This window comes from Clinocottus analis, unplaced genomic scaffold (genome assembly GCF_023055335.1).
Source record: "Clinocottus analis isolate CAN_PGR_092001 unplaced genomic scaffold, fCliAna1.0.p SCAF_20, whole genome shotgun sequence".
Lineage (NCBI taxonomy): Eukaryota > Metazoa > Chordata > Actinopteri > Perciformes > Cottidae > Clinocottus > Clinocottus analis.
This window is the reverse complement of record NW_027175932.1, coordinates 14,695,507-14,711,423: the sequence shown is the minus strand read 5'-3', so window position 1 is coordinate 14,711,423 and position 15,917 is coordinate 14,695,507.

Below are 15,917 nucleotides of genomic sequence, written 5' to 3'. Positions count from 1 at the left end.
GCTCTTTCGTTCTCCGGTAGCACTGCGAGCTGTGGTGGGGTCGCTCGGGGTCGCGCTCGGCGGACCGGGGAGCTTCCCCGGGCCCCGTGCGATCCACGGAGCCCGGCTCGCCCGCCAAACGGGCGAACCAACGTTCGGATTCGGTAGCGGCGGCGGCGGCGGCCCGCCCCTCGGGCAATCGCGGAATCGTCAAAGGCCCGGTCTCGGTCCCGGTCCCTGTCCCGGTCCCTGTCCCGGTCGCGTTCCCTCTCTCGATCGACGCTGTCGGACGCGACTCTCCACGCTCTCAGCAGCGGCGGCGGCGCTTGGTCCGCCCTCTGCGGAAACATCACCCGTCGCCTGGCTTCTCGAGCGGGAGCGGAATCGTCCCAGGCCGGCACGGTCGCGGCCAGAGCCCATTCGATCGGCCTGGACGGGATCGCGTTCCAGCCGTTCGACCCGCCCCGCGCTTCTCGTTCTATGAAAGGGGTGTACTTATACGCTGTATTTATACACTATTTATTCACATCTGCGTAATCCCGCGGTCGGCTTCGTTGGTGCACTCGCGCTGATCGAAGGCTCTTTAGCCAAGACGCGAGACGTCATTTCGTACGTGTCCAGATTGTAAAGCCCTCTGAGGCGTTTACCAAAAAAAAGAAAATAATAATAATGTGTATTTGTTATTCTGAGCTATTCAAAATAAACTGAATTGATTCAAATTGAAATGAGGTGTCACAAGTTGTTATGTGCGAATAAGGACACTATGAAAGGGGTGTACTTATACGCTGTATTTATACACAATTTATTCACATCTGCGTAATCACGCGGTCGGCCTCGTTGGTGTGCTCGCGCTGATCGAAGGCTCTTTAGCAAAGACAGATTGACTCCGCAGGACACAGGGTGTGCGAGGAATGAGTGAGGACAACACGAGGGTTATTAATGTGAATACTTTTGACACCGCTGCTTACGGGCAGTATGAAAGCTTAAGTATTTATGAAAGTATCATACAATTTGAAGTTCTGATGTGCTGAGACACTTTATTTATGGAACGGTTTAAAAAAAAAAGAATTGTTGAAGAAAATGTAGTTTTCAAGTCCGTTTAGCCTAAAATGTCGTGTATGAAAATGAGTAAATGCAGCTTTCGGGCAGTAGAGAAATGGAAGCTTCAGGTATTCATTAAAAGCTCACATAATTTGTAGTTCCGCTGTTTTGAAACACTTTCTTGATGGAAAATTAAAAAAAAAAAAATCTTTAAGAAAATCTAGTTTTCAACTCTGTTCAGTCGGAAACGTCGTTTAAGAGCATAAAAATGAGTAAATTCATAAACATATCATACAATTTGAAGTGCAGATGTTCTGAGACACTTTCTTGATGGAAAATTTAAAAAAAAATTAATTCTTTTAGAAAATCTTGTTTTCAACTCTGTTCAGTCTGAATCGTCGTTTAAGAGCATAAAAATGAGTAAATGCAGCTTACGGGAAGTATAGTGATGAAAGCTTCAGGTATTCATGAACATATCATATAATTTGAATTCCTGATGTTCTCAGAGGCTTTCTTGATGGAAAATATTTAAACAATTAATTCTTTAAGAAAATCAAGTTTTCAACTCTGTTCAGTCTGAAACGGCGTTCAAGAGCATAAAAATGAGTAAATGCAGCTTACGAGCAGTGTAGTGATGAAAGCTTCAGGTTTCATGAACATATTACACCATTTGATGTTCCGATGTTCTGAGACACTTTCTTGATGGAAAATATAAAAAAAAGAATTCTTTAAGAAAATCTAGTTTTCAACTCTGTTCAGTCTGAAACGTCGTTTAAGAGCATACAAATGGGTAACTGCAGCTTACGGGCAATATAGTGATGAAAGCTTCAGGTATTCATTAACATATCATACAATTTGCAGTGCAGATGTTCTGAGACACTTTCTTGATGGAAATTTAAATAAAAAAAAAGAATTCTTTTAAAAAATCTTGTTTTCAACTCTGTTCAGTCTGATTCGTCGTTTAAGAGCATACAAATGAGTAAATGAAGCTTACGGGAAGTATAGTGATGAACCCTTCAGGTATTTAAGAAAGTATCATACAATTTGAAGTTCCGATGTTCTGAGACACATTCTTGATTGGAAATTTAAAAAAAAAAGAATTCTTTTAGAAAATCTAGTTTTCAACTTTGTTCAGTCTAAAACGTCGTTTAACAGTATAAAAACGATTAAATGCAACTTACAGGCAGTATAGTGATGAAAGCTTCAGGTATTCATGAACATATCATACAATTTGAAGTTCCGATGTTCGAAGACGCTTTCTTGATGGAAAATATATTTTAAAAATGAATTCTTTAAGAAAATGTAGTTTGGCCATAACGATGAGGCTCCCGGAGTGCACGGTGGCTCACACTCCCCTGATGAAAGTTACAGAGTTTTTTCTGAGTAAATTCAATGATAACAAAAGTTGAACGAGTGTGTAGTTTGGGTTTTGGACCACAGGCAAAAACGACTCCCCCGTTGAGCGACCCGTGTCAAGATATGAAATGTGAAAGCTTCGCACACAAGTCACACGAAGCCTCGCCGGCCTCCCAATGATCACAGGACACAGACAGTTGTAGTATATTGTTTTATTTTGTATAGTTATAACCCCCAGTGTAACAAGCAATGGCATACACACACACACACACACACACACACACACACACACACACACACACACACACACACACACACACACACACACACACACACACACACTTCTCCGACCCTGGGTCACAATTTCATGTAATTCCACATCCTCCACTTGTCCTGGGATCAAGGTGTGTCTTTTGGTCCTACAAGCTAGCGGATGGTACCGTTTGAATCGCAACTGCCATATTAGTGGGAGGCAGCAATCTCGAGTGCCTCCGACCTTCTTTTAAAGCTACACTAGCCGAAGAAGCAAAAAAAACAAACAAAATGGCCGTTTTAGAAAAGTGACTTCCCGAGGTCCGAAGAGCTCGTGGCGGGACAGTTGGAACCGCGACGGCCGTATTAGTGGGAGGCAGAAAACTCGAGTCCTTCCGACTTTCTGTAAAAGCTACAGGAGCCGAAGAAGCAAAAAAACAAAATGGCCGATTTAGAAAAGTGACTTCCCGAGGTCCCACGAGCTCGGGGACGGGACCGTTGGAACCGCGACGGCGGCATTAGTGGGAGGCAGAAAACTCGAGTCCTTCCGACTTTCCGCGAAAGCTGCACGAGCCACAGAAGCAAAAACAAAATGGCCGATTTAGAAAACTGTCTTCCCGAGGTCCCTCGAGCTCGGCGACGGGATCGCCGGAACCGCTACGGCCGTATCAGTGGGAGCGCGGCCAACTGGAGTCCTTCCGACTTTCCGTGAACGCTGCACGAGCCGAAGAAGCGAAAACAAAATGGCCGATTTAGAAAAGTGCCTTCCCGAGGTCCCTCGAGCTCGGCGACGGGATCGTCGGAACTGCGACGGCCGTATTAGTGGGAGTGCGGCAAACTCGAGTGCTTCCGACTTTTCGCGAAAGCTGCACGAGCCGCAGAAGCGAAAACAAAATGGCCGATTTAGAAAAGTGCCTTCCCGAGGTCCCTCGAGCTCGGCGACGGGATCGTCGGAACCGCGACGGCCGTATCACTGGGAGCGCATCAAACTCGAGTCCTTCCGACTTTTCGCGAAAGCTGCAGGAGCCGAAGAAGCGAAAACAAAATGGCCGATTTCAAAAACTGCCTTCCCGAGGTCCCGCGAGCACGGCGACGGGATCGTCGGAACCGCGACGGCCGTATTAGTGGGAGCGCGGAAAAACCCGAGTGCTTCCGACTTTTCGCGAAAGCTGCAGGAGCCGAAGAAGCGAAAACAAAATGGCCGATTTAGAAAAGTGCCTTCCCGAGATCGCGCGAGCTCAGCGACGGGACCGTCGGAACCGCGACGGCCGTATTAGTGGGAGGCAGAAAACTCGAGTCCTTCCGACTTTCTGTGAAAGCTACACTAGCCGAAGAACCGAAAACAAAATGGCCGATTTAGAAAAGTGCCTTCCCGAGATCGTGCGAGCTCGGCGACGGGACCGTCGGAACCGCGACGGCCGTATTAGTGGGAGGCAGAAAACTCGAGTCCTTCCGACTTTTCGCGAAAGCTGCACGAGCCGCAGAAGTGAAAACAAAATGGCCGATTTAGAAAAGTGCCTTCCCGAGGTCCCGCGAGCTCGGCGACGGGATCGTCGGAACCGCGACGGCCGTATTAGTGGGAGCGCGGCAAACTCGAGTGCTTCCGACTTTTCGCGAAAGCTGCAGGAGCCGAAGAAGCGAAAACAAAATGGCCGATTTAGAAAAGTGCCTTCCCGAGATCGTGCGAGCTCGGCGACGGGACCGTCGGAACCGCGACGGCCGTATTAGTGGGAGGCAGAAAACTCGAGTCCTTCCGACTTTTCGCGAAAGCTGCACGAGCCACAGAAGTGAAAACAAAATGGCCGATTTAGAAAAGTGCCTTCCCGAGGTCCCGTGAGCTCGGCGACGGGATCGTCGGAACCGCGACGGCCGTATTAGTGGGAGCGCGGCAAACTCGAGTGCTTCCGACTTTTCGCGAAAGCTGCAGGAGCCGAAGAAGCGAAAACAAAATGGCCGATTTAGAAAAGTGCCTTCCCGAGATCGTGCGAGCTCGGCGACGGGACCGTCGGAACCGCGACGGCCGTATTAGTGGGAGGCAGAAAACTCGAGTCCTTCCGACTTTCTGTGAAAGCTACACTAGCCGAAGAAGCGAAAACAAAATGGCCGATTTAGAAAAGTGCCTTCCCGAGGTCCCGCGAGCTCGGCGACGGGATCGTCGGAACCGCGACGGCCGTATCAGTGGGAGCGCATCAAACTCGAGTCCTTCCGACTTTTCGCGAAAGCTGCACGAGCCGAAGAAGTGAAAACAAAATGGCCGATTTCAAAAACTGCCTTCCCGAGGTCCCGCGAGCACGGCGACGGGATCGTCGGAACCGCGACGGCCGTATTAGTGGGAGTGCGGCAAACTCGAGTGCTTCCGACTTTTCGCGAAGGCTGCAGGAGCCGAAGAAGCGAAAACAAAATGGCCGATTTAGAAAAGTGCCTTCCCGAGATCGCGCGAGCTCAGCGACGGGACCGTCGGAACCGCGACGGCCGTATTAGTGGGAGGCAGAAAACTCGAGTCCTTCCGACTTTCTGTGAAAGCTACACTAGCCGAAGAACCGAAAACAAAATGGCCGATTTAGAAAAGTGCCTTCCCGAGATCGTGCGAGCTCGGCGACGGGACCGTCGGAACCGCGACGGCCGTATTAGTGGGAGGCAGAAAACTCGAGTCCTTCCGACTTTTCGCGAAAGCTGCACGAGCCGCAGAAGTGAAAACAAAATGGCCGATTTAGAAAAGTGCCTTCCCGAGGTCCCGCGAGCTCGGCGACGGGATCGTCGGAACCGCGACGGCCGTATTAGTGGGAGCGCGGCAAACTCGAGTGCTTCCGACTTTTCGCGAAAGCTGCAGGAGCCGAAGAAGCGAAAACAAAATGGCCGATTTAGAAAAGTGCCTTCCCGAGATCGTGCGAGCTCGGCGACGGGACCGTCGGAACCGCGACGGCCGTATTAGTGGGAGGCAGAAAACTTGAGTCCTTCCGACTTTCTGTGAAAGCTACACTAGCCGAAGAAGCGAAAACAAAATGGCCGATTTAGAAAAGTGCCTTCCCGAGGTCCCGCGAGCTCGGCGACGGGATCGTCGGAACCGCGACGGCCGTATCAGTGGGAGCGCGGCAAACTCGAGTGCTTCCGACTTTTCGCGAAAGCTGCAGGAGCCGAAGAAGCGAAAACAAAATGGCCGATTTAGAAAAGTGCCTTCCCGAGATCGTGCGAGCTCGGCGATGGGACCGTCGGAACCGCGACGGCCGTATTAGTGTGAGGCAGAAAACTTGAGTCCTTCCGACTTTCTGTGAAAGCTACACTAGCCGAAGAAGCGAAAACAAAATGGCCGATTTAGAAAAGTGCCTTCCCGAGGTCCCGCGAGCTCGGCGACGGGATCGTCGGAACCGCGACGGCCGTATCAGTGGGAGCGCGGCAAACTCGAGTGCTTCCGACTTTTCGCGAAAGCTGCAGGAGCCGAAGAAGCGAAAACAAAATGGCCGATTTAGAAAAGTGCCTTCCCGAGATCGTGCGAGCTCGGCGACGGGACCGTCGGAACCGCGACGGCCGTATTAGTGGGAGGCAGAAAACTTGAGTCCTTCCGACTTTCTGTGAAAGCTACACTAGCCGAAGAAGCGAAAACAAAATGGCCGATTTAGAAAAGTGCCTTCCCGAGGTTGCGTGAGCTCGGCGACGGGATCGTTGGATCCGCGTCGGCCGTATTAGTGGGAGCGTGGCAAACTCGAGTGCGTCTGACTTTTCGCGAAAGCTGCACGAGCCGAAGAAGCGAAAACAAAATGGCCGATTTAGAAAAGTGCCTTCCCGAGGTCCCGCGAGCTCGGCGAAGGGATCGTCGGAACCGCAACGGCCGTATTTGTGGGAGCGCACTTGAGTCCCTCCGACTTTGGGTGAACGCTGCCCGAGCCAAAGAAGCGAAAACAAAACACTTTCTTGATGGAAATCTAGTTTTCAACTCTGTTCAGTCTGAAACGTCGTTTAAGAGCATAAAAATGAGTTACTGCAGCTTACGGGAAGTATAGTGATGAAAGCTTCAGGTATTCATGAACATAAGATATAATTTGAAGTTCTGATGTTCTCAGAGGCTTTCTTGATGGAAAATATTAAAAAAATGAATTCTTTAAGAAAATCAAGTTTTCAACTCTGTTCAGTCTGAAACGTCGTTTAAGAGCATAAAAATGGGTAACTGCAGCTTCCGGGCAATATAGTGATGAAAGCTTCAGGTTTCATGAACATATCATACAATTTGAAGTTCCGATGTTCGAAGACGCTTTCTTGATGGAAAATATAAAAAAATGAATTCTTTAAGAAAATCTAGTTTTCAACACTCTATAGTGTGAAACGTCGATTAAGAGCATAAAAATGAGTAAATGCAGCTTACGGGTGATTAAAGCTTCAGGTATTCATGAACATATCATATAATTTGAATTCCTGATGTTCTCAGAGACTTTCTTGATGGAAAATATAAAAAAATGAATTCTTTAAGAAAATCTAGTTTTCAACTCTGTTCAGTCTGAAACGTCGTTTAAGAGCATAAAAATAAGTTACTGCAGCTTACTGGCAGTATAGTGATGAAAGCTTCAGGTATTCATGAACATATCATACAATTTGAAGTGCAGATGTTCTGAGACACTTTCTTGATGGAAAATTTAAAAAAAAAAATTCTTTTAGAAAATCTTGTTTTCAACTCTGTTCAGTCTGAATCGTCGTTTAAGAGCATAAAAATGAGTAAATGCAGCTTACGGGAAGTATAGTGATGAAAGCTTCAGGTATTCATGAACATATCATATAATTTGAATTCCTGATGTTCTCAGAGGCTTTCTTGATGGAAAATATAAAAAAATGAATTCTTTAAGAAAATCAAGTTTTCAACTCTGTTCAGTCTGAATCGTCGTTTAAGAGCATAAAAATGAGTAAATGCAGCTTACGGGAAGTATAGTGATGAAAGCTTCAGGTATTCATGAACATATCATATAATTTGAATTCCTGATGTTCTCAGAGGCTTTCTTGATGGAAAATATAAAAAAATGAATTCTTTAAGAAAATCAAGTTTTCAACTCTGTTCAGTCTGAATCGTCGTTTAAGAGCATAAAAATGAGTAAATGCAGCTTACGGGAAGTATAGTGATGAAAGCTTCAGGTATTCATGAACATATCATATAATTTGAATTCCTGATGTTCTCAGAGGCTTTCTTGATGGAAAATATAAAAAAATGAATTCTTTAAGAAAATCAAGTTTTCAACTCTGTTCAGTCTGAATCGTCGTTTAAGAGCATAAAAATGAGTAAATGCAGCTTACGGGAAGTATAGTGATGAAAGCTTCAGGTATTCATGAACATATCATATAATTTGAATTCCTGATGTTCTCAGAGGCTTTCTTGATGGAAAATATAAAAAAATGAATTCTTTAAGAAAATCAAGTTTTCAACTCTGTTCAGTCTGAATCGTCGTTTAAGAGCATAAAAATGAGTAAATGCAGCTTACGGGAAGTATAGTGATGAAAGCTTCAGGTATTCATGAACATATCATATAATTTGAATTCCTAATGTTCTCAGAGGCTTTCTTGATGGAAAATATAAAAAAATGAATTCTTTAAGAAAATCAAGTTTTCAACTCTGTTCAGTCTGAAACGTCGTTTAAGAGCATAAAAATGAGTAAATGAAGCTTACGCGAAGTATAGTGATGAAAACTTCAGGTATTCATGAACATATCATATAATTTGAAGTTCTGATGTTCTCAGAGGCTTTCTTGATGGAAAATATAAAAAAAATGAATTCTTTAAGAAAATCAAGTTTTCAACTCTGTTCAGTCTGAAACGTCGTTTAAGAGCATAAAAATGAGTAAATGAAGCTTACGCGAAGTATAGTGATGAAAACTTCAGGTATTCATGAACATATCATATAATTTGAAGTTCTGATGTTCTCAGAGGCTTTCTTGATGGAAAATATAAAAAAAAGAATTCTTTAAGAAAATCTAGTTTTCAACTCTGTTCAGTCTGAAACGTCGTTTAAGAGCATAAAAATGGGTAACTGCAGCTTCCGGGCAATATAGTGATGAAAGCTTCAGGTTTCACGAATATATCATACAATTTGAAGTTCCGATGTTCGAAGACGCTTTCTTGATGGAAAATATAAAAAAAATGAATTCTTTAAGAAAATCTAGTTTTCAACTCTGTTCAGTCTGAACGTCGTTTAAGAGCATAAAAATGGGTAACTGCAGCTTACGGGCAGTATAGTGATGAAAGCTTCAGGTATTCATGAACATATCATATAATTTGAATTCCTGATGTTCTCAGAGGCTTTCTTGATGGAAAATATAAAAAAATGAATTCTTTAAGAAAATCAAGTTTTCAACTCTGCTCAGCCTGAAAAGTCGTTTAAGAGCATAAAAACGAGAAACTCCAGCTTTCGGGACGATATTCATGAAAGAATCAGGTATTCATTACATTATCACTTAACTTGTAGGTCCATTGTTCTGAGAAACTTTATTGATAACATTTTTCAAAATAAGAATTGTTTAGGAAAATCTAGTTTTGAACTCTGTTCAGTCTGAAAAGTCGTTTAAGAACATAAAAATGAGGTACTCCAGCTTTTGGGAGTTATAGTGATTAAAGCTTCAGGTATTCAATACAATATCATACAAAATGTCGATCCGGTGTTCTGAGACACTTTCTTCAAGTAAAATTACAAATGAATGAATTCTTTCAGAAAATCTAGTTTTCAACTCTGCTCAGCCTGAAAAGTCGTTTAAGAGCATAAAAATAAGGAACTCCAGCTTTCGGGCAGTATAGTGATTAAAGCTTCAGGTATTCAATACAATATCATACAAACTGTAGGTCCGGTGTTCTGAGACACTTTCTTGAAGAAAAATTACAAAAAAGAATGAATTCTTTAAGAAAATCTAGTTTTCAACTCTGCTCAGCCTGAAAAGTCGTTTAAGAGCATAAACACGAGAAACTCCAGCTTTCGGGCAGTATAGTGATTAAAGCTTCAGGTATTCAATACAATATCATACAAACTGTAGGTCCGGTGTTCTGAGACACTTTCTTGATAACATTTTTCAATAAAAAAGAATTCTTTAAGAAAATCTAGTTTTGAACTCTCTTCAGTCTGAAAAGTCGTTTAAGAACATAAAAATGAGGAACTCCAGCTTTCGGAGAGTATGGTGATGAAAGATTCATGTAATCATTAAATTATCATTTAACTTGTAGTTCCATTGTTCTGAGAAACTTTATTGATAACATTTTTCAAAAAATAGAATTGTATAGGAAAATCTAGTTTTCAACTCTGTTCAGCCTGAAAAGTCGTTTAAGAGCATAAAAATAAGGAACTCCAGCTTTCGGGCAGTATAGTGATTAAAGCTTCAGGTATTCAATACAATATCATACAAACTGTAGGTCCGGTGTTCTGAAACACTTTCTTGAAGAAAAATTACAAAAAAGAATGAATTCTTTAAGAAAATCTAGTTTTCAACTCTGCTCAGCCTGAAAAGTCGTTTAAGAGCATAAAAACGAGAAACTCCAGCTTTCGGGACGATATTCATGAAAGAATCAGGTATTCATTACATTATCACTTAACTTGTAGGTCCATTGTTCTGAGAAACTTTATTGATAACATTTTTCAAAATAAGAATTGTTTAGGAAAATCTAGTTTTGAACTCTGTTCAGTCTGAAAAGTCGTTTAAGAACATAAAAATGAGGTACTCCAGCTTTTGGGAGTTATAGTGATTAAAGCTTCAGGTATTCAATACAATATCATACAAAATGTCGATCCGGTGTTCTGAGACACTTTCTTCAAGTAAAATTACAAATGAATGAATTCTTTCAGAAAATCTAGTTTTCAACTCTGCTCAGCCTGAAAAGTCGTTTAAGAGCATAAAAATAAGGAACTCCAGCTTTCGGGCAGTATAGTGATTAAAGCTTCAGGTATTCAATACAATATCATACAAACTGTAGGTCCGGTGTTCTGAGACACTTTCTTGAAGAAAAATTACAAAAAAGAATGAATTCTTTAAGAAAATCTAGTTTTCAACTCTGCTCAGCCTGAAAAGTCGTTTAAGAGCATAAACACGAGAAACTCCAGCTTTCGGGCAGTATAGTGATTAAAGCTTCAGGTATTCAATACAATATCATACAAACTGTAGGTCCGGTGTTCTGAGACACTTTCTTGATAACATTTTTCAATAAAAAAGAATTCTTTAAGAAAATCTAGTTTTGAACTCTCTTCAGTCTGAAAAGTCGTTTAAGAACATAAAAATGAGGAACTCCAGCTTTCGGAGAGTATGGTGATGAAAGATTCATGTAATCATTAAATTATCATTTAATGATTCCATAGTTCCATATTTAATATTTAATGATTCCATAGTTCCATTGTTCTGAGAAACTTTATTGATAACATTTTTCAAAAAATAGAATTGTATAGGAAAATCTAGTTTTCAACTCTGTTCAGCCTGAAAAGTCGTTTAAGAGCATAAAAATAAGGAACTCCAGCTTTCGGGCAGTATAGTGATTAAAGCTTCAGGTATTCAATACAATATCATACAAACTGTAGGTCCGGTGTTCTGAAACACTTTCTTGAAGAAAAATTACAAAAAAGAATGAATTCTTTAAGAAAATCTAGTTTTCAACTCTGCTCAGCCTGAAAAGTCGTTTAAGAGCATAAAAACGAGAAACTCCAGCTTTCGGGACGATATTCATGAAAGAATCAGGTATTCATTACATTATCACTTAACTTGTAGGTCCATTGTTCTGAGAAACTTTATTGATAACATTTTTCAAAATAAGAATTGTTTAGGAAAATCTAGTTTTGAACTCTGTTCAGTCTGAAAAGTCGTTTAAGAACATAAAAATGAGGTACTCCAGCTTTTGGGAGTTATAGTGATTAAAGCTTCAGGTATTCAATACAATATCATACAAAATGTCGATCCGGTGTTCTGAGACACGTTCTTCAAGTAAAATTACAAATGAATGAATTCTTTCAGAAAATCTAGTTTTCAACTCGGTTCACTCTGAAACCTCGTTTAAGAGCATGCAAATGAGGAACTCCAGCTTTCGGGCAGGATATTTATAAAATGATCAGGCATTCATTAAATTATCATGTAACTTGTAGGTCCAGTGTTCTGAGAAACTCTCTTGATAACATTTTTCAATAAAAAAGAATTCTTTAAGAAAATCTAGTTTTGAACTCTCTTCAGTCTGAAAAGTCGTTTAAGAACATAAAAATGAGGAACTCCAGCTTTCGGAGAGTATGGTGATGAAAGATTCATGTAATCATTAAATTATCATTTAACTTGTAGTTCCATTGTTCTGAGAAACTTTATTGATAACATTTTTCAAAAAATAGAATTGTATAGGAAAATCTAGTTTTCAACTCTGTTCAGCCTGAAAAGTCGTTTAAGAGCATAAAAATAAGGAACTCCAGCTTTCGGGCAGTATAGTGATTAAAGCTTCAGGTATTCAATACAATATCATACAAACTGTAGGTCCGGTGTTCTGAGACACTTTCTTGATGTCAAATTACAAAAGAATGAATTCTTTAAGAAAATTTAGTTTTGTACTCTGTTCAGTCTGAAAAGTCGTTTAAGAGCATAAAAATGAGGAACTCCAGCTTTTGGGCGTTATAGTGATTAAAGCTTCAGGTATTCAATACAATATTTTACAAAATGTAGGTCCAGTGTTCTGAGATACTTTCTTTATGTAAAATTACAAAAGAATGAATTCTTTAAGAAAATCTAGTTTTCAACTCTGTTCAGTCTGAAAAGTCGATTAAAAACATAAAAATGAGGAAGTCTTGCTTTCAGGCTGGATATTCATGAAATTCAGGTATTCATTACATTATCATTTAACTTATAGGTCCATTGTTCTGAGAAACTTTATTGATAACATTTTTCAAAAAAAGAATTGTTTAGGAAAATCTAGTTTTCAACTCTGTTCAGCCTGAAAAGTCGGTTAAGAGCATAAAAATGAGGAACTCCAGCTTTCGGGCAGTATCGTGATGAAAGCTTCAGGTATTCAATACAAAATCAAACAAAATGTAGGTCCAGTGTTCTGAAACACTTTCTTGATGTAAAATTACAAAAGAATGAATTATTTTGTAGAGTTTTGATCTCTGTTCAGTCTGAAACGTCGTTTAAGAGCATAAAAATTAGGAAATGCAGCTTTCGGGCAGGATATTCATGAAAGAATCAGGTATTCATTACATTATCATTTAACTTGTAGGTCCAGTGTTCTGAGAAACTTTCTTGATAACATTTTTCAAAAAAAAGCATTGTTTAAGAAAATCTAGTTTTGAACTCTGTTCAGCCTGAAACCTCGTTTAACCTTCGTGTTGTCCTCACTCATTCCTCCCACACCCCGTGTACTGCGGAGTCAATCTGTCTTCGCTAAAGAGCCTTCGATCAGCGCGAGCACACCAACGAGGCCGACCGCGGGATTACGCCGATGTGAATAAATTGTGTATAAATACAGCGTATAAGTACACCCCTTTCATAGTGTCCTTATCCGCACATAACAACTTGTGACACCTCATTTCAATTTGAATCAATTCAGTTCATTTTGAATAGCTCAGAATAACAAATACACATTATTATTTTCTTTTTTTTGGTAAACGCCTCAGAGGGCTTTACAATCTGGACACGTACGAAATGACGTCTCGCGTCTTGGCTAAAGAGCCTTCGATCAGCGCGAGCGCACCAACGAAGCCGACCGCGGGATTACGCAGATGTGAATAAATTGTGTATAAATACAGCGTATAAGTACACCCCTTTCATAGAACGAGAAGTGCGGGGCGGGTCGAACGGCTGGAACGCGATCCCGTCCAGGCCGATCGAATGGGCTCTGGCCGCGACCGTGCCGGCCTGGGACGATTCCGCTCCCGCTCGAGAAGCCAGGCGACGGGTGATGTTTCCGCAGAGGGCGGACCAAGCGCCGCCGCCGCTGCTGAGAGCGTGGAGAGTCGCGTCCGACAGCGTCGATCGAGAGAGGGAACGCGACCGGGACAGGGACCGGGACAGGGACCGGGACCGGGACCGGGCCTTTGACGATTCCGCGATTGCCCTATGGGCGGGCCGCCGCCGCGACCGAATCCGAACGTCGGTTCGCCCGTTTGGCGGGCGATCCGGCTCGAGCGTCTCGAGCCGGATCCCCCCCCCCCCCCCCCCCCGGCGACACGTTTCTGGATCGGCACGCTTACTACGGGCGCACCTACCGCGGAGCGTCTGAAGATCGAGATCGGACGAGAGAGGTTCCGCGGAAGGTTCGTCGCGCACCCGAACGCCGTCGCGGCCCCCGGCGCCGGCCACCCTCGGAATCTCGCTACGCAGACGCCGACGGACGGGATGTACGTGACGCTGGACGCGCGTTCGTGGTGTTACGTGTGCGGGCGCGCGCACCAGAACCACAGCTCGCAGTGGTACCGTAGAACGAAAAAGCTCGCGGGGGAACTCGAACGCTACGGTCGTCTGCGTTTCGAACCGTGATCCTGTGGCGGACACATTTGTGTTTGTGTGTGTGTGTGTGTGTGTGTGTGTGTGTGTGTGTGTGTGTGTGTGTGTGTGTGTGTGTGTGTGTGTGTGTGTGTGTGTGTGTGTGTGTGTGTGTGTGTGTTCTGTGTCGTTGCTTGTAACACTGGTGATGACTAAATAAATGTAAGAAAAAACAACAACAATGCAACTGTCTTGTCATGTCTTTATTTGTATCATTTATTGATTTACATTTAGCATACGGGATGACCTGTAATACAACGTAAAACTCGGGTCGTTTCGACCCGAGGACGAGACCGAGGGCTCACGGGTCATTCTGACGAGAAATGCGGGTCATTTAGACCCCGGGGACGAGGCCTGGAGCTCGGTGATATACGCGGGTCATTCTGACCCCGGGGACGAGGCCGGGAGCTCGACGATAAACGCGGGTCATTTAGACCCCGTGGACGAGGCCGGGAGTTCGGCGATATACGCGGGTCATTTAGACCCCAGGGATGGGTCCAGGAGTTCGGCGATATACGCGGGTCAGTCTGACCCCGGGGGACGAGGCCGGGAGCTCATCGATAAACGCGGGTCATTCTGACCCCGGGGACGAGGGCCGGGAGCTCGGCAATATACGCGGGTCAGTCTGACCCGGGGGACGACGGCGAGGGGAGGGCTCGGCGATGAACGCGAGTCATTTTGACCCGAGGGACGAGGCCGAGGGCTCGCTCAAACTCGAGGGTCGAACAGACCCCAGGGCGACGGCGAGGGCTCGGTGGAAAGACGCGGGTCGTTTTGACCCGAGGACGACGGGCCTTAGGGATTCATACGTACATGCATGCTTGCATGCATACGTATACACTGGTAGTGGATCATTTTGTGACCCTGAGACCGCGATACACACAAATACATAAACACTCGGACGTGGGTCTTTTTGACCCCGAAGCTAACAGGAGGGTTAAGAGCATACAAATGAGGAACTGCAGCTTTCGGGCAGTATAGTGATGAAAGCTTCAGGTATTCAATACAATATCATTCAAAATGTAGATCCGGTGTTCCGAGACACTTTCTTGATGTAAAATTACAAAAGAATGAATTCTTTAAGAAAATTTAGTTTTGATCTCTGTTCACTCTGAAACCTCGTTTAAGAGCATAAAAATTAGGAAATGCATCTTTCGGGCAGGATATTCATGAAAGAATCAGGTATTCATTACATTATCATTTAACTTGTAGGGCCATTATTCTGAGAAACTATATTGATAACATTTTTCAAAAAAAAGAATTGTTTAAGAAAATCGAGTTTTCAACTCTGTTCAGCCTTAAAATTCGTTTAAGAGCATAAAAATGAGGAACTCCAGGTTTTGGGCAGTATAGTGATGAAAGCTTCAAATATTCAATACAATATCATACATAAATAGTCCGGTGTTCTGAGACACTTTCTTGATGTAAAATTACAAAAGAATGAATTGTTTACGAAAATCTAGTTATCAACTCTGTTCAGCCTGAAAACTCGTTTAAGAGCATAAACATGAGGAACTGCAGCTTTCGGGCAGTATAGTGATGGACGCTTCAGGTATTAATTAAATTATCATTTAACTCGTAGGTCCAGTGTTCTGAAAAACTTTCTTGATAACATTTTTCCAAAAAAAAGAATTGTTTAAGAAAATCTAGTTTTCAACTCTGTTCAGCCTGAAAAGTCATTGAAGAGCATAAAAATGAGGAACTCCAGCTTTTGGGCAGTATCGTGATGAAAGCTTCAGGTATTCAATACAATATCACACAAAATGTAGGTCCAGTGTTCTGAGACACTTTCTTGATGTAAAATTACAAAAGAATGAATTCTTTAAGAAAATT